General features: G+C 45.7%; 1 protein-coding gene across 2 annotated transcripts in view; it reads right to left on the bottom strand.

The window, feature by feature from the left end:
* The window catches only part of LOC311585615 (uncharacterized protein), a 167,198-nt gene that overhangs the window by 16,439 nt on the left and 125,603 nt on the right, over nt 1–25,156 (bottom strand). The gene's annotated exons all lie outside the window — the stretch shown is intronic.

The following is a 25,156-nucleotide window of genomic DNA, read 5'->3' as shown; positions in this document are numbered from 1 at the left end:
TGGGTCCACCAAGTCAAGTCTATGATAATGCACCTGTATTGCTCAGGCATCTCGAGCATCTAGCTGTTGTTTTACAAAGTAGTAAGGCGTCTAAAAGCCTAAGGTGTGGCCTGCTATTCATCTGAATAGCCTTAGTCCGCAACTCCAGCCTGTGAACATGGACCTGTATAGGTTTTGCCCATATGGCATCCACTTGCTGTTTGACAAAGGCTATGAGTTTGTTAAAGAGAAAGGGTCCTGGCGATAGTAATATTAATAAGCCAAGCAAGGGACCTAAAAGAGGGAAAAGATATGGGAAGAACCCACAGAGCCCATTCCAAAGGGATTATGGAGGAGCTTTTTTTGCTGCTTTTCCAGATCTTCTTGTAGCTTTTTGATCTTATCTGAAACGATCCCAGACTTGTTAGCATAGAAATAGCACTTCTCCTCTGACCTCGAGATCATCGGCAAACTCATCCACGTCAGCATCCACTTGACACACAAGCCTCTCAGGCAGCCAGCGTGCAGCATCATGTTCCTGTAAGCCTCTCAGGCAGCCAGCGTGCAGCATCATGTTCCTGCGAGAAAACGCAAACGGAGCCTCCACCCCATATTAATACAGGGCGGGGTCCATTCCAGTGGACCACAGTGAAAGGATCTTTCCATTTCACTCTAGTGAAGTCGGTGCCAGAACCGATCGGCTGAGGAATTTCCTTTGGCATCAAGCAGTAAAAAAATGTCAAATAAAGAGAACATGACTCAAAGCATTTTAGGTGATTCGGGGTAAAGTTCCCCCTTCTCTACTTTTTGTAAAGAGGTTTTTATGGTAGAATGAGCTTGTTCCACCACACCTTGTCCTTGAGGATTATAAGGAGTACCCTTTACATGCTTTATGGAAAAAAGAGTCACAAAAGTTTTGAAAAGTGTCCTGTCCAGCAGGACCAGTAATTACGGGGTCGCAAGGGGAGCCATACCTGAGGGATGGGATGGGAAAGAGAGAGGCAAGACCAAGTAGCATTCCTATCAAGGTCCGTTTATTGAATCAAAAGCGAAAGCTTATATGGGGTGGAGGCAGAAGCTAAGCAGTAGGGGGGCGGCCGAGAATGCCTCCAGATGATACCATCAGGGGAACATCCTGTGGTTTATCTCAGAACACTATCTCTCGGAAAGTCCCGAGCTAACCTCCTAAACAATATCTGCAGAGGCTGAAAGGAGTAAGTTATGCAGAGGCTGAAAGGAGACGTTTAGCTTTGGAATGGGGCATCAGTATCTTTCCATAGCCAGTAGACTCTTTTGGCTTTGAATGACCCCGGGTTGGCTCCGAACAGAAAAGCTTTGCTGACATACCCTAGAGGCTTATCATAATCTATATAGGTTATGAATTGATTGGAGATAGCCTCTCCCACTAATGCCAAGGCTTTCCTAGCTTCAGCTGTAAGCTCTCAGGGTGAGTTTGGAGAGGAATCTCCTTGTAAGGTTTTGAATAAGGGCTGTAAATCTCCAGTTGTTAATTTTAAATAAGGTCTAAGCCAATTTATATCACCAAGCAACTTTTAAAAATCAGTTAAAGTTTTTAAATGATCCACTCTCAATGTGATGCTTTTTGGTGTTTTACCTGAGAAGGAAAAACCTGGAATCCCAAATACGAATATGGATCAACCTTTTGGATTTTTTAAGGAGCTATTTGTAGACCAGACTGAGATAATTGGGTTTCCATAAAAGCATAACACAAAAGCACTTGTTGTCCATTCTTTCCAGAAATAAGTATATTATCCATATAATGAATAATAAATAAATTGGTATACTTTTCTCTAACCTTTTGTAAAGCTGTAGCTACAAATATCTGGCATAGGATGGGACTGTTAGCCATTCCCTGAGGCAAAACCTGCCAAAGATACCTTTTTATTGGCTGTCTGGAATTCACAGAATCCCTACTGAAAGCAAGGCTATGGCAATCTTTTGGATGTAAGGCACCAGTGAAAAACCAATCCTTAAGTCTCATGTGAGTTAAAAAACTTACATCTCTGTAAGTAACTTATCTTATAAGTAGATTACGCTATGTGGAGACCAGGTTGGAACTCAGGAGTTATGCCTGTGTTAATCCCCAAGGTTAGGATTAAAGGTGTGCACCACCACGCCTTGTCACAGAGATCCGCCTGTCTCTGCCTCCCGAGTGCTGGGATTAAAGGCATGTGCCACCGTGACTTGTTTAATTGTTTCATTCCAAGTCTAGTAAATAAAAAACTTTAAACATCTCAAACAAAACTGAATCAAGGAAACAAGAAATTTTTAAGATCTAGGTAGTTAACTACATTCCCTAGCCTAGTTTAGAAATCTATATGCCTCTGAGTTCCATCTCTCCAACTAGCCACGCGTCTGTAGCCAGGACCATTATCAGTTTTGATCACCCTAGGTTTTCCCAGTGGTCTCACATCCCCAAGCCTTGTAATAGTCAGAGGCACCACCACAGCCAACACCTCTGTTCTTGCCTCGATGGGAGCCAGGGCAAACATAGAAGGACAGTTGCTGCAGTAGGCTCCTCCGTCTAACCGTGCCACAGCCTCCCCAAGGGTCAAGCCCACAGATAACTAGGAGCAGTGTCTGTAAAATTATCTGGCCCAAGGGAATTCTAGTCCTGGGCTTGTTCAGCTAGTTGGATCTAAGCTGGACACTCTTAGCTGTAAATGTTTGTTTCCAAGGACAAAACTAATTTATATCTCTTACTTGAGAATCTAAAATTTTTAAGAAATATTTCAAGTAAACATTAAGAAACAAGAAAATTATAAACACCTTGTAGCTAAGGAGTTTGGAATTAACTCCATTTCCTAGGACAGTTTGGAAAACTGTTAGTCACTTACAAGCAAAAAATTAAGCAAGAAAAATTTAATTTTAAGCAATAAACTCTATTCCTTAGACCGTACTTCTCCAACTGGCCGCGTGTTTGCAGCCATGCCTGTTGCTCAAGGTCAGCCTCCTCTCCAGGAGAGAGAGGTGAAGCATCAGGAAATGGCTGTTGGAAACCTCTTAAGACAGGATAAATTGGCTTTGGAGGGGCAGAGGGTGGAGGGTTAAGGTCCACCCCCCCCCTTTTTTTTAAACATCATCAGGCATTGGAATAGAGACTGAAGGGCATTTAGAAGGTACAGGGGAGGGGGGGGGGGATAGGAGTCTGTCTTTTACTATTAGATCTAAGATATTCCTCTGAAGCCTGAACAACCTTATTAACGTCAGGATGAAAATAATGAACCTGAATAATATCATTAATGAGATTCCAGTAAGATATGACAGACACTGGGACCTATAATAATCAGGAAGGCAATCCCCCACTCGTTGCCAGCGTTTTTCATCCACACTGCCTTCTTGGGGAAACCAAGGGCAAATGTCATAGATAAAGAGGAAAAATTTTACTAAGTCCTTTTTCTTTACCCGTGTTCCTCAGGTCTTGAGGGAGGTTTTGAGTCTCTTAATAATTCATGTTTGCTGAGTGACTGTCCCATGTGTGTCACCTTTGTCGATCTGTCTCACAATTGGGGGGGTCGTGGAGATCCAAGTCAATCTTTCTCACGGGCACGAAGTTTGTGACAATCCAAGTCGATCTTTCTCACGGGCACGAAGTCTGTAGCGATCCAAGGTGACCAGCTGGTCCAGAAGGGCCACAGACAGGTGAATTCTCCATTCCCAAGCCCTAATCGTTGGGTGCCAAATGCCTGGCCCGCCAGGGTTCGACTAATGCTCGGGAGGAGAATTTTCCTGTATAGGCACAGAACACAAGACACGAAGAAGGGGGCAAGTCTGGATTCTGATCAAACCCCATTAATTGAAAAATTTCACAGAGTTTTTATAGGCACGGAGGCATGGGTATTTGTGTAAGTGAGGGTTGTTATGGATACCTAACTCTGCAATGCTCCAGCAGGTGCCTACCTTTACAGCTGCTATAAGCACAGAAGATGGAGAAATTCCAGAGAGAAAGAGAAATTGTAAAAAATCTGATGAGTCAGGAAAGAGTTCCCGGAACTGCTGCTTGCAGGCAGCTGTGCTTTAATCTGATTTTACCAGTAGTCTTACTGGAAAAGCTAGTTTATAGCCAGAAAGGAGTAGCTCTTACTATGAGCTCGGGGGGTCTTAGAATGACCGTTCCCCACAATAAACCACAACAGGTGTCTGACTGCCGAAACATGGCAGGGTCAGCTGGTTTCGGGTAAATGGCAGACTGCTGGAGAAATAGGAACCTAGGCTCTGCCAGGATGGAAGAACACTGGCCATGTAGCCCGTCCCCTACACCAGCCCACTAACACAGTTCTTAACAGACCTTGAAAGAACAATTTGAAACTTCATATGGAAAAACAAAAAACCCAGAGTAGTGAGAACAATTCTATACAATAAAAGAACTTGCTGAGGTGTCACCATCCCTGACTTCAAGCTATATATCCTAGCAATAATAATAAAAACTGCATGGTACTGGCATAGAAATAGACTGGCTGACCAATGGAATCAAATCACAGACCCAGAAATAAACCCACACACTTATGGACACTTGATTTATGACAAAGGCATCCAAACCATACAATGGGGGGAAAAAGTGTCTTCAACAAATAGTGTTGATCTAACTGGATGTCTACATGTAGAAAAATGCAAATAGATCCTTATTTATCACCCTGCACAAAACTCACATATACGGGGATCAAAGACCTCAACATAACACCAGATCAACTAAATCTATTAGAAGACAAAGTGAGGAAGAGCCTTGAACTAATTGGCCCAGGAGGAAACTTCCTGATTGGAACTTAGGAAGCTCAGGCTCTAAGATTAGCAATTAATAAAAGGGACCTATTGAAACTGAAAAGCTTCTGTAAGGCAAAGGTCACTGTCAATAGAACAAAATGACAGGCTACAGACTGGGAAAAGATCTTCACCAGTCTACACCTGCAAAGGGTTAATATCCAAAATACATAAAGTACTCAAGAAATTAAACAAAAATTACAAAATAAGCCAATTAAAAAATGGAGTACAGAGCTAAACAGAGAATTGTCAACAGAGGAATCTCAAATGACTGAGAAGCACTTAATGAAATGTTCAACACCCTTATTCATCAGAAAAATGCAAATCAAAATGACTCTGAGATTCCATTTTACACAGTCAGGATGGCAAAGATCAAAAACTCAAGTGACAGCACATGCTGGCCACAATGTGGAAAAAAGGGAACACTCCTTCATTGATGGTGGGAGTGCAAACTTATACAACCACTTTGGAAATTTATCTGGCATGTTCTCAGAAAATTGGGAATAGCTCTACCTCAAGACCCAACTATACCACTGCTGGGTATATAGCCAAAAGATGCTCCACCATACTACAAGGACACATGCTCAACTATGTTCATAGCAGCTTTATTCGTAATAGCCAGAATCTGGAAACAATCTAGATGCCCCTCAACTGAATAAATGATAAAGAAACCGCGGTGCATTTACACAATGGCATACTACTCAGCTATTAAAAACAAGGAAAATTTAAAATTTGCAGGCAAACGGATGGAACTTGAGCGAGGAAGAAACACAAGCATGGTATATACTCACTTATAAGTGGATATTAGCCCAACATAGATGTCCTATGAAAGACTCCACCTAGTGGGGGACCAGGACAGATGATGGGACTCCCTGCTGGACTCTGAGAGCAGTATGGAAGAATGGGGGGATGGAAGGACCCAGCGGGTTCAGGAGCCCCACAGGGAGACCATCAAAGCTGGCAGATCTGGATCCAGGGAGTCTGCACAAACTGTTGCACCAACCAAGGACAACGCATGCAGTAAACCTAGACCCCTTGGTCAGATCTTGGCAATGGATAACATGTTCATCCATGGTTGTGGGGAGAGCAGGAACTGCCTCTGACGTGAATTCTGATGACCCTGATTTGATAACTTCTCTGTGGTGGGGAGGTCCACGGGGAACACAGATGATGGGGAAACAGGATTACCTGGATAAGACTTGATAGGCTATGGCCATATGGTGGGGGAGGAGGTCCCTTTCTGCTAGAGGTCTGGGAAGATGGAAAGGGCAGAAGAGGGAGGAGGGTGGGATCGAGAAGATAAAAGTGAGGGGAAAACAATTTAGATGTAATCTGAATAAATTATAATAAATTAAAAATTAAAACAAAACCAGAAATGTGTGAGTCTTCAAGGACACCCAAAATCTATATGCACACACATGTGTACTACATATACAAGAAGACACTACATGTACATGCTCATAACACACACACACACACATGCGCGCACACACACACACACACACACACATGCACACACACAAACACACACATGCACACACAGACACACACACACACACGCACATACACACACATGCACACACACACACACATGCACACACAGACACACACACGCACATGCACACACACAAACACACATGTACACACACACACACGCACACACATGCACACACACACTCATGCGCGCGCATGCATGCACACGAGGTGAGGTTAGACAAACATGAGTAAGAAGGAAAAACTAAGGCAGTCTCCCTGAGATGGTGGCTTCTTGTTCTCAGAGGCCTCTGCCAGGAGACATAGCAGGAAGGCACACAGGTAAGCACCAACACTGGAAAGGAAAGGACCCTGGGGCCCTATTAAATATCCAGGCCACTATCTCTTTAACTGACTCCCAGCCTCAAGCGTCTCTCATCCTGAATATAAAGTTAATAATTTTGCTTTCTATAGTGCTTGATCTTGTGTGTTTTCTGGTTGTCCAGGTGTTTGTACATGCCATGGGGTGATCTTATCAATCATGAAAGAAATGGCCCATGCAGGGGACAAGACATTGGTCATTCTCATTGCACACGTGCGTGCGCATGCCTGCAAATGCACATGCACACACACACACACACACTAAATAAGTAAATAAATAAATAAAAGCATGTGTATGAAAATGCTGTACTGAAACTCATTTCTTTGTATTTTGACAAAGAAAATGAATACATTTTAAAAGTTTTAGAAAATAATATTAATCACTGAGTTAAATGCTACAAAAGTATAACATTCCAATACAGAAGGATTTACATATGACTTAGCTAATCAGAAATCAAGGAATTATCTTCAGACATTTAATGTTAAAGCGAAAATTTGAAATTTCTTTTAGATATTACCATGTTTAAAGCAGTCATTTGTGTATATGTAAACTGCTACTCAACTTACTTTTGATAGATTATCTGAGGTAAACATATTCACGGCAAGTGAAATTGAGAAAGCTATTTTGTGATGACATTAGAATTGCCAAGCTAATTCTCAGCAGTTGTATATTATCTGGATTTATATTCATGACTTCCTGTCCATTTTGCCCTGAAGTAAGTTCCTCATACCTAGCAGGATTATTCTGGCATTTAAATCCAATGTTTTTCAAGAATCTCAAAAGGAAATTCAGATAACGGAGCCAAATGGTACATGGCAGTTGTGATATGTGCTAGTGTAAGGATGAGCATAGTGAGCTCTAACATTAGCCAAGAAGAGAATTTATCCCAGCTTGTAAGGAAAAAAATGGTTTCCTAGAGGTAGATAACTTTAAAATGGAAATTACTGGATGAACGGGGCTAAACAAAGAAAGGGGTTGATAAAGAATTCAGAAACTCCAGGGACAAAGAGCATGTGCCAAATCACTGAGGCAAAGGCTCAGGAAAATAACTAAATGAAAAAAATAGTGCCCCTATGCTTCTGAATGATGCAAGGTTTATTGCCTGTGTAGCCAAAGGACACCAAAATCCTTAACAGAAACCAAACATAACATCAAAACCAAAAACAAACAAACAAACAAACAAACATCTTTTATTCAGCAAGAACAAAAACAGCTCAAGGAAAACTGGCAAAGTGTGCAACAAACAAACCAAGTTTTTTGTTTTGTTTTGTTTTGTTTTGTTTTTTGTCAGTAAAATAGCATATTCATCCGTATCCTCAGTTTTCCACTTTCTCAGTGTATCATGATCGTTCAAAGAATCAACTTGACTACGGGTTGCAAAAATCATTCTGTTCAACTATGCTGCAGCTTTGTCATTGGAATGGAAGTGAATGGCCCATGCAGAGCTACACATAGAAGCCATTAGCCATACTGTGACTTCAGGAGAATTATATGACCATCCAAATGTGTTCCAAATACGGAAATGTTATGGGGACCTAATCTACAAACCATGACAGACAAAGCAATTGTTTAAGGCCATAGGGGCCACGTTCAGAGTTAACTGTGTCTGTGTTCTCAGTCTGTGAATGTAACCAAACACAGATAAAAGTACTTGAAAAACAACTTGCATCTGTAATATAAGATTTTTTCTTTACATTCTGAACAATACATATAATAAATATTTACATAATGATAACATTGCAGAAAGTGCTATTAAGTACACAAGAGATGTCTTGTAGCATCCTGGAAGATGTAAGCCATTCACAGAAGTTGTCACAAATTTACTGAGGAAAGTCTAGGTTGTCTGTAAAAGACAGAATAATATTTATAATATCAATTCCATCCATTCTGTATTCTCTTCGAACACTGTTACTTATTCTTTCCCTAGCACAATAAGCAAGGATTGCTTTACTGCAAGTCTTTGAAAAGCCCAGGGCTGGGTCTGCCTTTCTCATTCAGTCAAGAGGCTCCAACAGGCATCTCTGTAACACTGATGATGGCCTCCTGACCGCGGGTCCTACCCTGGTACAAGAAGGACCTGAGGGGACAGTCTCCTAAGCCCCCCCTTGTCATTCCCAGTCACGTTGCTCCTTCAACAATCCCTTGCCATGGCCTCTGACTATGGGTTCCAGACTAGCTCCCACTCTTGACCTTAAAGAAGTGGGTCCTCAGCATTCCCTTATCATTCAGAAAGCTTGGGTGACGCCTATGCTACTGCATACAGACCCACCAGGTGAGGCAGCTCGGGATAGGCCCGTGCAGGTTCCAGGACAAGCGTTCCAAATTCTCTGCTGGAACTTTGCTTGATTCAGAAAGCCAGCATCACTGGAGTTCTGTGTGCTTTGTCCTACGGACGCGTCCACAAATCTCCGGAAGGAAAGGCGCTCTCAGCGACTACAGATTTACTGCTGTTTCCCGCGGGTTGCCGTTGGCAAGTACATTGGCTACCCCTAGCGAAAGGGAGCAGTCCGTTTCCCTATTACTTGTCACGTGTCACCATTGGCAAGTACTTGGTTGCCCCTAGAGACGGGTAGTAACCTGTTTCTCTATTATTTGACAGGAGTCGTCTGCTGCTCCTAGAGAGAAGTAGAAGCCGGTTTCCCTACTGCCGCGACTCACCATTGGCAAATACATTGGCTGCCCCTAGCGAGGGGAAAAGCCCACTCCCCTACTGCTTGCCGCAGAGTCACCATTGGCAAGTACATTTACTGCCCCTAGCCAGGGGTAGTAGCCTGTTTCCTTACTGATTGCCGCAAGACGCCATTGGCAAGTACGTGGGCTGCCCCTTGCGAGGGGGTAAAGCTCATTTCCCAATTGCTTACCCAGAGTCACCACTGGGTTCATCGGCCCAGCGCATAGCAAGGGCTACTAGCCCATTTCCTTACTGCTTGCCTTGAGTCCCCATTAGAAAGTACTTAGCCGGCCCTAGGGAGGGGTAGTAGCCAATTTCCCTACAGCTTGCCCTGACTCACCTTTGGCAAGTACTTGGCTGCCCCTAGCGATGGGCAGTAGCCCATTTCCCTACTGCCTGCTGCGAGTCACCATAGGCAAGTACTTGGACATACATAGTGAGGGGAAGTAGCCCATTTCCCTATTTCTAGCTAAATTACTTTATCAAAGAAATGGACCAAACTGGAGAGAGAGGCCAGCAAGCCTCAGCCAGGACGTTACCTTCTGACCTTAGACCGCAGGATACCCAGCCTCCTCGGCCTGGGACACCCTTCCATGTCCCCCAGCGCCCTTCTGACCTTAGACTGCAGGATACCCAGCCTCCTCGGCCTGGGACACCCTTCCATGTCCCCCAGCTCCCTTCTGACCCTAGACCGCAGGATACCCAGCCTCCACGGCCTGGGACACCCTTCCATGTCCCCCAGCTCCCTTCTGACCCTAGACCGCAGGATACCCAGCCTCCACGGCCTGGGACACCCTTCCGTGTCCCCCAGTTGCCTTCTGACCTTAGGCCTCAGTATACCCAGCCCCCACGGCCTGGGACACCCTTGAGTGTCCCCCAATCGAGGTCTGACCCCCTGCTCAAATGTGGGAAGTTCAAAGACCAGGACTGTGGCTCTCTGGGGCTCCTTCGCCCCACTCGGCACACGGCCAGGTGCTCAAAGCCCTATGAAGACAAGCGATTCAAGAGACCTTCCGTTCTTACTGAAAGCAGCCTGCCAAATCTTAGAGCGCCTATAAAGGCTTCAGCCAGCAAGAAGACTCCAGACCCCATGAAGGAACTGGAAAAGATTAAGGAAATGAATGTTCCACTTCCTCTCAAGGTTCCTGAGGGTAATGGAAACCCACTGAGCAGGGAAAACAGGTCAGATGACTTAGAAACTGCCACCAGAAAAAGAAAAAGAGAGGACTTATCCTCTGTGCTTATATCCGAGGAGAAAAGAGGTTCCCCCATGGACTTTGGCCAGGCAAACACCAGAGTCCCAGAAATACCTTCAAAACACTGTTCTGGGGATGCCACTGAAAACTTGCAAGAAGATGACCCAATGCTTGCTTCAACTTGTGCTGATTCTTCCAGTGTCCAACGTGGGCTGGTAATTTCCCCACATATTCAAGTATCCCCAAAGCCTTCCTTATCTAGCCAAGGAGCTGTGGGGTCTTCTACTTCTTCCCAAGATGCACAAGGACAGTCCCTAACCAGACAAGAAGCTCTGGGACTTACCCAATGTGTTCAAGGGGCTATGAGACATACCACATCTGCCCAGGCACCCCAAAGACCCCCGACTTGTGTTGAGAGTAAAATCATACATGTCCAACATTCCCAAGGGGATTTTAAAATTTCATCCTCTACCCAAGGTTTCTCCGCTCTCTCTGATTGTCCCCAAAAGCGTTTTAAAAAAGACCATCCTGGGGCTGGAGAGAAGGCTCAGCCGTTAAAGGCTAGGCTCAAAACCAAAAAGGTAAGAAAAGCCCCTTCTGATCAAGAGGGCCTCCATTGTGTCCTGTTAGACACAGAAAGTTCCAAGCCTTCTCAAAAAGGGGATCTCAGTGATCTCTCATGTCCACCAAATGGATTAAGTCTTACCACCTCTCCCCAGGAGAGTTTAACACCTTTGAAGGTGACCAAGGGCAACCAGCAAGTTGCTCCCCATCAAGAAGACAGCCAGCGATATTCCCCCTCTCCCCCAAAGGACACTACGCAATCCACTTCTGGTCAAGTGAGCCTAAGTACTGATCCTGTTGACCAAGGGGATTTGCCAATCTGTCCTTCCCAATCTGTCAAGGGGGAGCTAGGATTGTCCACATCTACAGAAAAGAGTCAAAGATGTGTCCTCAAATCTAGGCTTCCACCTAAGTTGAGATTCAAATGTTCTGCTATGAAAAGGGACCCTGAACGTTCCCACTCTAGCAGGAGGTCTGGCAAGGTTCCCACCAAGCAAGAGGACTCCACAATGTACCTACCAGAAAGCCAGAGCTACCAATGTCCCTCACCAGCAAAAAAGGCCCTCCTGACTTTGCAACAGGCCCCAAAGAGCCATATACATGCAAAGGCACTCCATAGGAGCCATGAAAGTTCCAACCTTTCCCCATCTAAGCAGGAGGTCCCAGGACCTACCAATTCTGAACATCGTGCTTCACAGTCTTCCCCAACAATGCAAAAGGGTTTTGTGAAGCACCCTTCTCAGGGGGCAGAGATTAGACATTCTCCCTCTTCCCAAGTAGAGTCCAGACATCCTATTTCTACCAGAAAGAGGTTGAGAGTTGATCCGTCTGACCAAGTGTACCCCTCCAAGGAAGACAGTGTCAGCACTCTTCCTTATACAAAAAAGGGTTGTGCATCTCCTTCTGCTGCTGAGGAAAGATCATTAGCTACGACGACTCCTCAAGTGAGTCCCCCACCGTCTCTATCTGTCCAAAAGTCCCTGGGATGTTCCACCCGTGACCAATCCAATCAGGGGCCTCCTGGACATTCCGTATCTTCTCCAGAGGCTCAAGGGACTTCTCAATCTTCCCCAACGTTTCTAGGATCCTCATTATCTGCCCCAGAGCCTCAGGGGCCTTCCGTGCCTCTGTCAGCATCTTCAGAACATGTTCCCCGTGCTCAAAGTGCTTTGTCAATTTCTAAATCTGACTTAAAAGCAGAGAACCCTTCCCTATCTGGCCAAGGATCTGAGGGAAAGCCCACATCTCTACAAAAACACGTAGGACTCGTGCCACAAGAGGACTTGACACCTTCCACGTCTTCCAAAGCATCTAAAAAGTCCTCTGTGCCCTGCCTTCTTCCTGGAGGACATTTACCATCTTCCCTAGGCTCCCCAGTACCATCAACATCTACGCAGGGCTATCTTGGAACTTCATCACCTGTCCATGGGTCTTTGCGACGACGTTCATCATCTGTGCCAGGAATTCTGTGTTCTTCCCCATTGGCTCAGGGAACAACAGATACTTTGCCTTCTGCCCAAGGGGTTCAATCTTTTCCATCTTTACCAAGGCATTTGAAATATTTGCCTCATCTTCGAGGAGATCTGCAACATTCTTCACTGTCACCGGGGATTTTAGCACATGCCCTCCATGCTCAAGGAACTCTGGAAACTTCTTCATGCTCACCTGGGGTTCCAGGACCTTTGGTGTCTTTGCAAAAGCCTCTGGGTGTTTCCACAACTGCCCAGAGTACTGCTAGTGTTTCACCAGTTATCCAAGGGCCTCTGGGATCTTTGTTCTCTTCCACAAGCAAAGTAGGATCTTCTCAACCTGCTCCAAAATTGTCAGAACCTTTGGTACCCACAAAAACAGGTCTGGAAATTTCTCCTTCTACCCTTGTAGCTCTTGGACCCTCACCAGTGGCTCCAGAGCACCAGGGCCTTCCTTCATTGCCTCCGGAGACTTCGACATCTTTGCCACACAGTCGTGGAGCTCTAGACTTATCTAAAAATGTCTCAAGAAACCTCAGTTTGACGCCATCTACCCAATGCCACCACAGAATTCCTCCATCCTCAGAAAGTAGCGTAGCAGCACTGGGGTCTGCCCAGGGGGCAGCAGGACATGCCCTGTCAGAACAACAGGCTCCAGAATGGTCCAGATATACACAGGCAACTGTTGGGCATTCTCTCCCTGCTCCAGGTGCTATAGCACCTTCCCTGTCTTCCCAGGGGATCCTAGGACAAATGTCATCTGGCCAAATGGATATGGGGACATATGCACATGTCCTGGGATCTGTAGGACATTTCACAAACATCTCAGCATTTCCAGGACATATGCTATCTGTCCAGGGTCCTGTAGCAACTTCCTCAACTGAACAAGGACGTCTCAAACATTTGCCATCTGCTCAAAAGGCTGTGGAACTCTCCCAGTCTGCCCAAAGAGCTCCGGAACTGCCCGCATTAGTACAAGTGACTGCACGACCTTTGCAATCCATTGGAGTGCCTCTGATAAACCCTGTTTCTTCCCAAGGAACATTAGGACATTTTCAATGTGCTCAAGCTGCTTTACAACCGTTTCCACCTAGTGTAGGGGCTCTTAAACATTCCCCAGCTGGTCAGGGGGCTCATAAACATTTCCCTCCTGCCCAAGGCGCTCTTCAAACTTTGCCATCTAATTCTAAGGCTGTAGAAAGTCCTCGTGCCCCAGGTGGTCTGCAGTCCTCTTTATCTGCTGCAAGGGCTCTGCAAGATACCCTATGTGCCAAAAAGCCAGAACAACTTCCCATATCTGCACTGAGATCTCTGGGTCGTTCACTATCTGTCCAAAAAGCCCCCGAATCTTTAACACCTTCACTAAGGTATCTAGAACCTTGCCAATCTGGCCAGAAGAGACCCAGAACGTGGACACTTTCACACATTGCTCTGCAATCTGCAATCTCAAATCCAAGTACTTCTGGGACTCCCATGACTTTGTCATCTTCTCCAGGGAATATGAGACTTTCCTCCTTAGCAAACAAGATGCCAGAACATTCACAAGGTGCCGAAGACATGGTTGTGGAACCTTCTCCCTCTGCAAGAAGAATTCCAGAATCTATGTCCTTTGCCCAAACTTCCTTGAAAAATTCCTTATCTGGACAAGGGATTATGGAGTCATTGTCATCTCCCCGAGGAGGAGTGAAACCTTCCCATTCTACACAAGGGTCTGTGAAATTGTCCACATCCACAAAACGGAGAGTAGGAAATGTGTCATCTCCTAAAATGCCTAGGAAAGCTCTTCCTTCTTTACAGCTTTCAAGGCCTTCTCCATTGAGCCAAGGTCCTCACCAAGATTCATCATCTGCCTCAGGGGCTCTGGGACCTTCCTTCCCTGACCCTGGCACGCAAAGACCATGGCCACCATCAGAGGCTTCAGGAAATTCAACAAGTGCACCAGGCACTTTGCAACCTGGTCCATTTATCCCAAAAACTCAAGATCATTTACAAACTGCTGAAAGGCCCTTTCAATTACCCATACCAGAACAGAGAATGCTGGATCCCTCACCATCTACCCAAGGGGCTGTAGGACTTTTGGTATCTTCCTCAGAGGAACCATCAGAGTCAAAACACAGGAAGCCTGGACATTCCTCGTATGTGGGAAAGGATAGAGAAACTTCTCTACCTGACACAGTAGCCAAAGGAACTTCTCCTTCTGCTCCACAATCCCTTTTTGTCACAGAGGCTCTGGGATCATCCTCATTTGGCCAAGGATCTCAAAGGTCTTGGCTATGTCCCAGAGAAGGTGTAAAAGATTCCCCCTCGGCACCAGACGTGCAGGAACCTTCTCCATCTACCTCACAGCCCCAACCTGACAAAAATGCTCTTGGTAATCTGCCAGCTGGAAGGAAGGCTTTGGGATCTCCTCCGTCTACACTAGGACCTACAAACATTTCTTCATTTGCTCCAGTGCCCTTGGGACATTCCTCACTACAAATCCAGACTCCAGCCCCTTTGCCTTGTGCTCAAGAGGTAGTAGAGTCTTTTGTATCTGAACAAGGGACTTTGGGGCCTTCTAAATCAGCCAAAAGTTCTGCAGGACTAGTAGAATCTACAGTAGAGGCAAGGGTCCCCTCCCTTTCTGGGAAAGATAATATAGAGCTGTCTACATCTGCATCAGGGTCTAAAGCACAGTTGCAATCTTCTGGGTCTTCAGCATCTAAACATTACCATCAGATCAAGGTGGGGCTTTCCCCCTCTCTCCCCGAAGATCTCATATATTCTCCCTCCGATCAAAAGGCTCTGGGAATGAGCAAATGTGCACAAGGGGCTCTTGAAACCTTTCCATTTGCCCAAGGGGCCATGGCACTTCCAACATGTACCCAGGAAGCTAGTAAACCTTCTGTGTCTGCGGAAGATCATGTACACGGACATGTCCCAGATGCTTTGGGGCCTTCCTATTCTAAACAGGGAACTGAAAAATCTTTGTTATCTCCCTTAGAAAATATGAAACATCTAGCATCTGCAACAGGTGCTCAGAAACCTTTTGTAGATAGTCCAGGGCCTCAAGACACTTTGCCAACTACAAAACAGTGTCTGAACTCTTCCATATCGGCCTGTGACACTCTGTGTCCTTTGCCCTCCACGCTAGAGTCCGGAGAGCTTTCTTCTACATTATCCCCAGGGATTCTGGGACCATCCAATTCTTCCCAGAGGGAACTGGGATATTTGTCAACTATAGAACAGACAGTAGAATATTCTCCATCAGCGCCACCAAATACAAGAACATTGCCTCTACCACTAAGGTGTACAGAGAAATTATCATTAGTCTCCAGTGCTCAGGAAACTTCTCAGTCAAGCCCAGGGGATCTACCACCTTTGATTTCTGCCCAAGGACCTCTGAAACTTTCCACACTGACTCAAGGGATACCGGATCCTTCAGCATCTATCCAAGAGTCTCTAGAATGTTCTAAATCTCCCCATGGTATTGTGAGAACTCACCAGTCTTCCCAGAAGTTTCATGAGCATTTAACACCTGTGGTAGAGACTGTGGAATCTTTATCTGTTTCAGGGAGCACAATAACTTCATCTGCTTCACCGCCTCTGGAACATTCTTCATTACCACAAGGGACTTCAGCAACTTCTCTAACTAATCAAGAGTTGGTGGGACCTATCCTACCTTTACAAAGGACTCTTAAAATGTCATCGGCTCAAGGGCCACTAGAACATGTAGTATCTGTCCAAGGGAAAGGGACAACATCTCAATCAAAAGCAATTACTCAGGGACAGAACATATCGGCGCAGGAGACTTTAGGACCATCACCATGTACCATGGGGGTTGAAGGATCCACTCCATGTGCTCATAAGGAGCCAGGAATGTTGTCATCTACTGAAGAGGCTAAGAAACATTCCCTGTCTCCTAGAGTGGCCCTGGAACTGCCCATATCTGAAACTGGGACTCTAGAAAATTTACCATCTGATCAAGGATGTACGAACAATTTCAATTCTTTTCAGAAGACTTCTTCACAATCTCTACCTATACAAAGTACCGTGAAACAGCCATCATCTGCTATTGAGGCTCAAAGCCTTTCTTCCTCTACCCAGAGAATAAATAACCCTTTATCTTCCCCAGGGGCTTTGAAAACATCAACTGCACCAAATACAAGAACATTGCCTCCACCCCTAAGGTGTACAGAGAAATTATCATTAGTCTCCAGTGCTCAGAAAACTTCTCAGTCAAGCCCAGGGGATCTGCCACCTTTGATTTCTGCCCAAGGACCTCTGAAACTTTCCACACTGATTCAAGGGATACCGGGCCCTTCAGCATCTATCCAAGAGTCTCTAGAATGTTCTAAATCTCCCCATGGTATTGTGAGAACTCACCAGTCTTCCCAGAAGTTTCATGAGCATTTAACACCTGTGGTAGAGACTGTGGAATCTTTATCTGTTTCAGGGAGCACAATAACTTCATCTGCTTCACCGCTTCTGGAACATTCTTCATTACCACAAGGGACTTCAGCAACTTCTCTAACTAATCAAGAGTTGGTGGGACCTATCCTACCTTTACAAAGGACTCTTAAAATGCCATCGGCACGAGGGACACTACAACATGTAGTATCTGTCCAAGGGAAAGGGACAACATCTCAATCAAAAGCAATTACTCAGGGACAGAATATATCGGCGCAGGAGACTTTAGGACCATCACCATGTACCATGGGGGTTGAAGGATCCACTCCATGTGCTCATAAGGAGCCAGGAATGTTGTCATCTACTGAAGAGGCTAAGAAACATTCCCTGTCTCCTAGAGTGGCCCTGGAACTGCCCATATCTGAAACTGGGACTCTAGAAAATTTACCACCTGATCAAGGATGTACGAACAATTTCAATTCTTTTCAGAAGACTTCTTCACAATCTCTACCTATGCAAAGTACTGTGAAACAGCCATCATCTGCTACAGAGGCTCAGAGACTTTCTTCCTCTACCCAAAGAATAAATAACCCTTTCTTATCTTCACCAGCGGCTTTGAAAACATCATCTGTACTAAGTGCTCAGAAACATCCCCAAACTACTCCAAGGGCTCTACCAACTCTGGCATGTAATCAAATGCCTCTGGAACATTCTATATCTGTCCAGGGAACTCTGGGTCCATTGTTATCTACCCCAGGGTCTCTAGAACAGTCAGCATCTTTCCAAAGAAAGCTAGGTCACTTGCCATGCCTGGTAGAATCTCAGGATACTTCACCATCGGTCAAAGGGACTCCAGGCCCTGTGCCATTTCCCTCAGGAAATTCAGGATATGACCAAGGATGTCAGGAACCTTCTTTATCAACATCAAGAGATCTAGCACATTTGTTATCTACCAAACTTTACATATCTGCCCAGGGAACTCTGGGCCCTTCCTCGTATAACGAACAGTCTCTACAACATTCATCATCTTCCCAAGAGCTTCTTGGAGCATCCAAGTGTGCCCAGTGCACGCCCAAACAGTTTTCTTCTGTCTCAGATACTTTGGGGGTTTCTCCATGTGCCCCAAAGACCCTGGGAACATTGCCACATTCCCTAAAGCCTGTTGGTCTTTACTCACGACAACACATAAGCCCAGCCCCTCCCACACCTTTGCAAAAAGATGTGGAAACTTGCCTATATTCAAAAGCAACACTAGAATTGAAAGCATCAGCACAAGGTTCCCTAGAACCTTCACCATCTACTCAGATGCCTGGACAGGTTTCCCTTTATGCAGAAGCCACTTTGGGAGAGCCCATAACCCCACAGGAAACTGAGGAACGTTTGGCTTCTACAAAGGAAACTGCCCAGCAAAACTTAGACCTTTTCTCATCTTCCCAAGGGTATCTGTCCATTTCCTTATCTGCGGAAGGAACTTTTGAGTCTTGGCCATCTGAAAAAGGTCCTCAGGGGCCTTCTTTATCTGTCCACGGGTCTCTAGATGTGACCACACCTGATCAGGGAACTGATAAAGGCGCTCAAGGGCCTTCTTTATCTGTCCACGGGTCTCTAAATGTGACCACACCTGAACAGGGAACTACAGAAACTCTGTCTTATGCTCAAAAGGCATCAGAATATCAAACTTCTTCCCAGGAGACTCTGAGATTTTCTCCGTCTACCCAACACACTGTACAACATTCAACATCTTTTCCAAGTGGTCCTGAACCCTTCATATCTAGCCAGAAATCTCAAGAAACTCTCTCGTCCACATTAAGAGATGCAAAATATTCACCATCTGCACCAGGTGCTCAGGCACACCTGCAATCATCAGGGTCTCTAGGAGGTTTGCCATCATCACCCCGAGAGCCTCAAAGACATTCGTCTTCTAGTCAAGGAACTGCACAAACTTTTTCACCTGGCCAAGGTGTTCTAGCACCTCTGCAATCAGCCCAGAGGCCTCTGAAACTTTCCACATCATCCCAGACAATGCTGCATCCATCACGATCTGCTGAACGTGCTCCACAGCCTTCAGCAGCTTACCCTGCAGTTCCAGAAGCGTATGTAATTTCCCAATCTACCAGAGGAGCTGCAGGTACTTCTCCATCTGCTGCAGGGCATCTGGATAATTCTACATCAGCACAAGAGACTCCATCAATATCTCAGTCTGATCAAGGGGCTGTGGGTCCTTGCCCATCAGCAGAAGGGACTCAGAAAATTTCCAGATATGCACAAGGGAGTATAGGACATTCACCATATGCCCAGGGCAGTGGGGGGCATTTCTTATCTGCACAAGCTACACTGGGAAATTCCACATCTGCAGAACAGAATGTGGGACCTTTGCCCTCAATGCAAGAACCTCAGGCATCTACCCAAAGTACCCAGATGATTTTAGGATCTTTGTCATCTGAGCCAAGGCCTCTGAAAATTTCCTTATCTGCACAGGGAACTGTAGGACCTTTATCATCTGCCCAAGGGGCTCTGGGACCTTCATTATGTGCCCAAGGATCTCTAAAACTGTCCACACCTGAGCAAGGGACGGTAGGAACTGTGCCATCTGCTCCAAAGGCTTCTAAACACCTAAGTTCTTCAGCTCAACATAATGTACAACATTCACCATCTTCCCCAAGGGCTCCTGGATCTTTCATCTCTCACCAGACATCTCAAGAAACTTCCCTTTCTTCACCAGGGGCTGCAAAACATTCACCTTCTGCACCAGGTACAGAGAAACATCCTCTCTCTGTCTCAGGGCTTCTAGGTCCTTTGCTATCCACTCAAGGACCCGAGGTACTCACCAGAGATGAAGAGAGAACATTGTCTGTGCAAAGTTCTTTATCATCCATTCAAAACACTCTAGGACAATCATCATCTGTCACAAATGTTTCTAGACAATACAGACAAATCCAGAGTACCTTGTGCCATTTTCCAAGTGTGGGAGAGGATGTGGAATCTTCTCAATCCACTCCAGGGACAATTGAACTCGGTGGACATTCATCACCTATCCAAGCAACGGCACGACCTTATTCACTTGCCCAGGGACGTCTAGCACCTCTGCAACCGGCCCAAACAATATTGCATACACCACAATCTGCTGACCATGCTCCACGACCTTTAGAAGCTTACCAAGCAGTTCCAGATTCATATGAAAATGTTTATTCTACCCTAAGCACTGCAAGAACTTCTCTACCTGCTTCAGGGCATGTGGATCTTTCTGCATCAGCACAAGGAACTCCACAATTTTCTCAGTCAGATGCAGGGGATGCAGGAACCTGCCAGTCAGCAGAAGGAGCTCTGAAAATGTCCCTACATGCACAAGGAACTGAAGGCTACTCTCCAGCATCACAGGGCAGTGGGGAGCATTTCTCATCTGCACAAGCCACACTGGGACAGTCCACACCTGCAGAACAGTCTGTGGGGCCTTTGCCATCAACTTCAGGACCTCAAGGGTCTACGGAAACTACCCAGGTGCTTTTAAAATCTTTTCCTTCTGATGCGAGGCCTTTGGCAATTTCCTTATCTGCACAAGGAACTCTTGGACCTTTGCCATTCACCCAGGGGGCTCTGGGACCTTCCTTATGTCTAAAACTGTCCACACCTCAAGAAGGAATGGCGAGAACTGTGCCATCTTCTGAAATGGCTTCTAAAAATCGAACTTCTTCCCAGAAGGCTCCAAGAGTTTCCCCATCTACTCAACATACTGTACAACATTCGCTATCTTCCCCAAGGGCTACTGGACATTTTTTCTCTTGCCAGAATTCTACAGATTCTTTCATGTCTTCAACAGAGAGTGAAAAACACCCACCACCTGCACCAGATGCTAACACGCATCCTCTATCTACCTCGGGGGATCTAGGACGTTCGCTGTCTGTTCAAAGGTCTAAGGGACTAAGCGGAGATGAAGAGAGAACGTTCTCTGTGAAAAGTTCTTTATCATCCATCCAAAAAACTCTAGGACATTCAGCATATTCCACAACTGTTTCTAGACAATACAAGCAAACCCAGAGTACCATGTGCCATTTTCCAAGTGTGTGGGAAGATGTGGAATCTTCTCACTCTACTCCAGGGACTATAGGTGCTTCGCCATCATCACCTCCAAAACCAGTAGGACATTCGTATTCTGTCCAAGGAGCTGCACAATCCTTTCCATGTGGCCAGGGGTGTCTAGCACCACTGCGATCAGCCCAGGGTGCTCTGAGGCCTTCCCAGACGATGCTCTATCCATCACGATCTGCTGAACGTGCTCCACAACCCTCAGCAGCGTACCCTGCAGTTCCAGAAACGTATGTAAATTCTCCATCTACCAGAGAGGCTGCAGGTTCTTCAACAGCTGCTGCAGGACATGTGGATCACTTTCCATCAGTACAAGGGACTCCATCAATTTCTCACTCTGATCAAGGGACTGTGGGGCCTTACCTATCAGAAGAAGGAACTCCAAAATTGACCAAATCTTCACAAGAGTATAGAGCATATTCACTACCTATCACAGACCCTGTGGGGCATTTCTTCTCTGTAGAAGAAAGCCTGGGAAAAGCCAAACATGCAGAACCACCTGTGCAGCCTTTGTCATCAACTCCAGGATCCCAGGGGTCTACACAAAATACCCAGGTGCTTTTAGGATGTTTGTCTTCTGATCCAAAGCCTCTGGGAATTTCCTTATCTGCACAAGGCACTCAAGAACCTTGGTCATCTATCCAAGGGGCTCTGGGACCTTCCTTATGTGCCCAAGGGTCTCTAAAATTGTCCACATCTGAACAAGGAACTGTTGGAACTGTTCCACCTTCTCAAAAGGCTTCTAAACTTCTGACTTCTTCCCAGAAGGCCTTGAGATTTTCTCCATCTGCTCAACATTCACTACCTTCCCTAAGAGCTACTGGACCTTTCATCTCTTCCCAAACACCTCAGCAGTATTTCTTTTCTTTACCAGGGGAGGTAGAACATTCACCATCTGTAGCAGGTGTTCAGGAACATCCTCTATCTACCTCAGGGGTTCTAGGACCTCTTTTATCTTCTCAAAGGCCTAAGGAACTTTTCACAGATGCAGAGGACACTTTGCCTGTGCAAAGGTCTTTGTCATTTCTCCAAACCCCCCTACAACAGTCATCATATTTCACAAAGGATTTAGAACAAAACAAACAAATCCAGAGTACCTTGCAGCATTTCCCATGTATGGGAAAGGATGTGCAATCTTCTCAACCTGTTCCACGGACCATAGGATTTTTGCAACCATCACACCAGGAGACTGGGGGACATTCATTTATCCTGGAAGGAACGCAATCTTTTCCACCAGTCCAAGAGTGTCTAGCATCCTTGCAATCAACCAAGGGGCCTCTAAAACTTTTCATGTCCTCCCAGTCAAAGCCAAATTCATCACAATCTCCTGAATGGGCTCTACAGTCTTCAGCCCCTTCTGAAACATTTCGAGAAACATACAAACCTTTCATGAGCAGTACTAAACATTCTGCATCTTTTGAGGGTCCTGTAGAAGATTCCCCATCCATTCAAGGCACTGCAGGAAATTTTAAATCTGCTCCAGGACATCTGGGTCTTCCTGTATCTGCTAAAGGGGCTCCATCATCTTCTCTATCTGATCAATGGGCGGTGCAAACTTACCTATCAGCAGAAGGGACTCCAAACATGCCCAAGTCCTCACAAGAGACTATAGCATATTCACCATCTGTCCCACACACTGGGGGGCATTTCTTATCTGCACAAACTACAGTAGTAAAGTCCACATCTAAAAAACGGAGTGTAGGACCTTTGCCATCACCTCCAGGTCCTCTGGGTTCTACCCGAAATACCAAGGATCCAATAGGATCTTTGCTCTCTGATAGAAGTCCTCTGGGAATTTCCTTATCTACAAAAGGGCCTGTGGAATATTCTCTTTCCCCCCCAAAGCCTACGGGACTATCTGTGTCTCCGCATGGGGCTCTAGCATCAGCACCACTCTCACATGGAGGAGAAATGACACATAGTTATTCTCAGATGCCTCAAAGAACTTCTCAGTCAGCCCGAAGTTCCCTCCAACATCCATCGTCTCTCCCAGTGTTTTTGGATTCTTCCCAATATGAACATTACACTCCAGGGTCTGTACAATTTCCTCCAGGTACTGGAACATCTACACCATGTGTCGCAGGATCCAAGGAAACTACCTCATTTAATGCAGGGTATCCAGAACATTTACTACATGCTGGTGGGCCTCCCAAGCTTTCAATATGCGCACAAGGGACTCTGTGTTCTATTTCATCTTCACAAGATAATGGTGATCCTTGGTATCCTTCCTCTGGTGATCTGGGAACATCTCAACTTTCCCAAAAGAATCTTATACATTTGTCGCATGTCAGAGGGTCTATGAAAAGTTCTCCATCTGCCTCATGTCCTGCAGAGCCTTCACTATTGGACAGAGTGCCTAGGAGACGTTCAGCACATGCTCCAGGTGATCCAGAACCCTTGATCTCTGCTCATTGTCCTTTGGAACTTACTACATCTGCTCAGAGGTCTCTGGATCCCTCTGGATCTTCCACAGGGTGCCTAGATTCCTTGTCTTCTTCTTCTTATATCCTAAATTTACGGAGGAAACAGGAACAATTGCTACCTGTACAAGAAAATCTGGAAATGTCCCCACTCCCAGTAGGGACTTCAGCATATCTACCTTGTGGTTCAGAGCCTCTGGGAATTGGTACCTTGGGACAAGGGAATCAAGCAACTTCTCGTTCTGCTCAAGGAGCTGTGAGTCCCTGCCTATCTACACAAGGGTCTATGGGACTGTCCACATCTACCAAAAGCACTCTCAGACAGTCTCCATTTTCCCCATGGATTTTAAACCCTCCCTCACACACACAAGGTACAGGCACACAGTCTACTTCTGCACAAAGCACAGGAGCACACTCTTTATCTACCCCAGTGCCTAAGGGATACACCCACCATGACCAAAACATGGGAGGACCTTTGAAATCTGTTCAAGGGTTGCCAAGAATTTCTCTAACTTCACAAAGGTCTGTAGAGCCTTCTATGTCTCCTTGGCAGTTGCCTGGATATCCATCATCTGAACCAGGCATAGGAAAAAGTTCTACAGCTACCCCAGGACATGTGAGATCTGAGAAAGTACCTCGGGAACTTTTCATAGCTACCAAAGCAAACTTGAATCCATTACATTCTTCCCAAAGCACTGTGGAACCTTTGTTTTCCAAGCAAGTGAACTTTGTTCTTCCCACGCCTGCACACGGCACTCTAGGGCCTTCTCCTTCTTGCCAGGGACCTCTTGAGTCTTTGCAGTCGGCCCCAAGAGGTCAACAAATGAATCCTCCTGCTTCAGACTCTTCAGGATATATGCCTTCTTCAAAAGAGCACATGGTTATTTCTTTATCTGGACAAGGAATTCTGGGATCTTCTGTTTCTTCACAGGGACCTCTTGAGTCGTTGCAGTCTTCCCAAAGGGTTCAGCAAACACATCCATCTGCTTCGGATTCTTCAGGATCTATGCTTTCATCAAAAGAGCACATAGTCATTTCTTTATCCATACCAGGGACTCTTGAATCTATACCATCTGCCTTAAGGCATTTGGTAATTCACTTATCTCTTCAAGAGAATCCAGTACCTTTGTTATCTGTACAGGAAGCTGGCGGTCCTTGCCTGCCTCCACAGGGGACTGTGGACCTCTCCACATGTACAGGTGGCAGCCTTGGAATATCCAACCCTTCACCACCACGGGATTTTGGAATTGCGCCATCTACCCCAGCGACCCTAGGATCTTCTCCATGTGCCCAAGTGGATTTAGGTGCACCTCGACCTGTTCCATTGCCTCTGAAACCTCCCGTGTCAAAGGGTGTCCTAGAAACAGCCACATCTTCCCAAGGGGATGTGAAATTTTTACACGCTACCCAGGAAAACAAAAAACCGTTGCTGCTTGGGCAAGATGATCTGGGACTCTGGATTCCATGCCTTGGAACTCAGCCATCTTCCCAATTTTCTCAGGAGGAAATAAAATTGCTGCCATCTACCCAAGGAGATTTCAAAACTGCTCCATCTACCTCATGGTCTGTAGCCAATTTGCTATCTGCCTCAGAATCTCCAGGATTTTTTACTTCTGTACACCATGATGCTAAAGTCTCTTCTTTGTCCTCCCAAAATAACTTGGGAATTTCCCTATCTTCACAGAAGTCTCTAAAACCTTCAGAAACTGCCCAAATTTCCCTGGAACATTCTACATCTTCCCAAGGATCTC

This window comes from Acomys minous (genome assembly GCF_964271855.1).
Source record: "Acomys minous genome assembly, chromosome: 16".
NCBI lineage: Eukaryota > Metazoa > Chordata > Mammalia > Rodentia > Muridae > Acomys > Acomys minous.
This window is presented reverse-complemented; position numbering and strand designations above follow the sequence as displayed.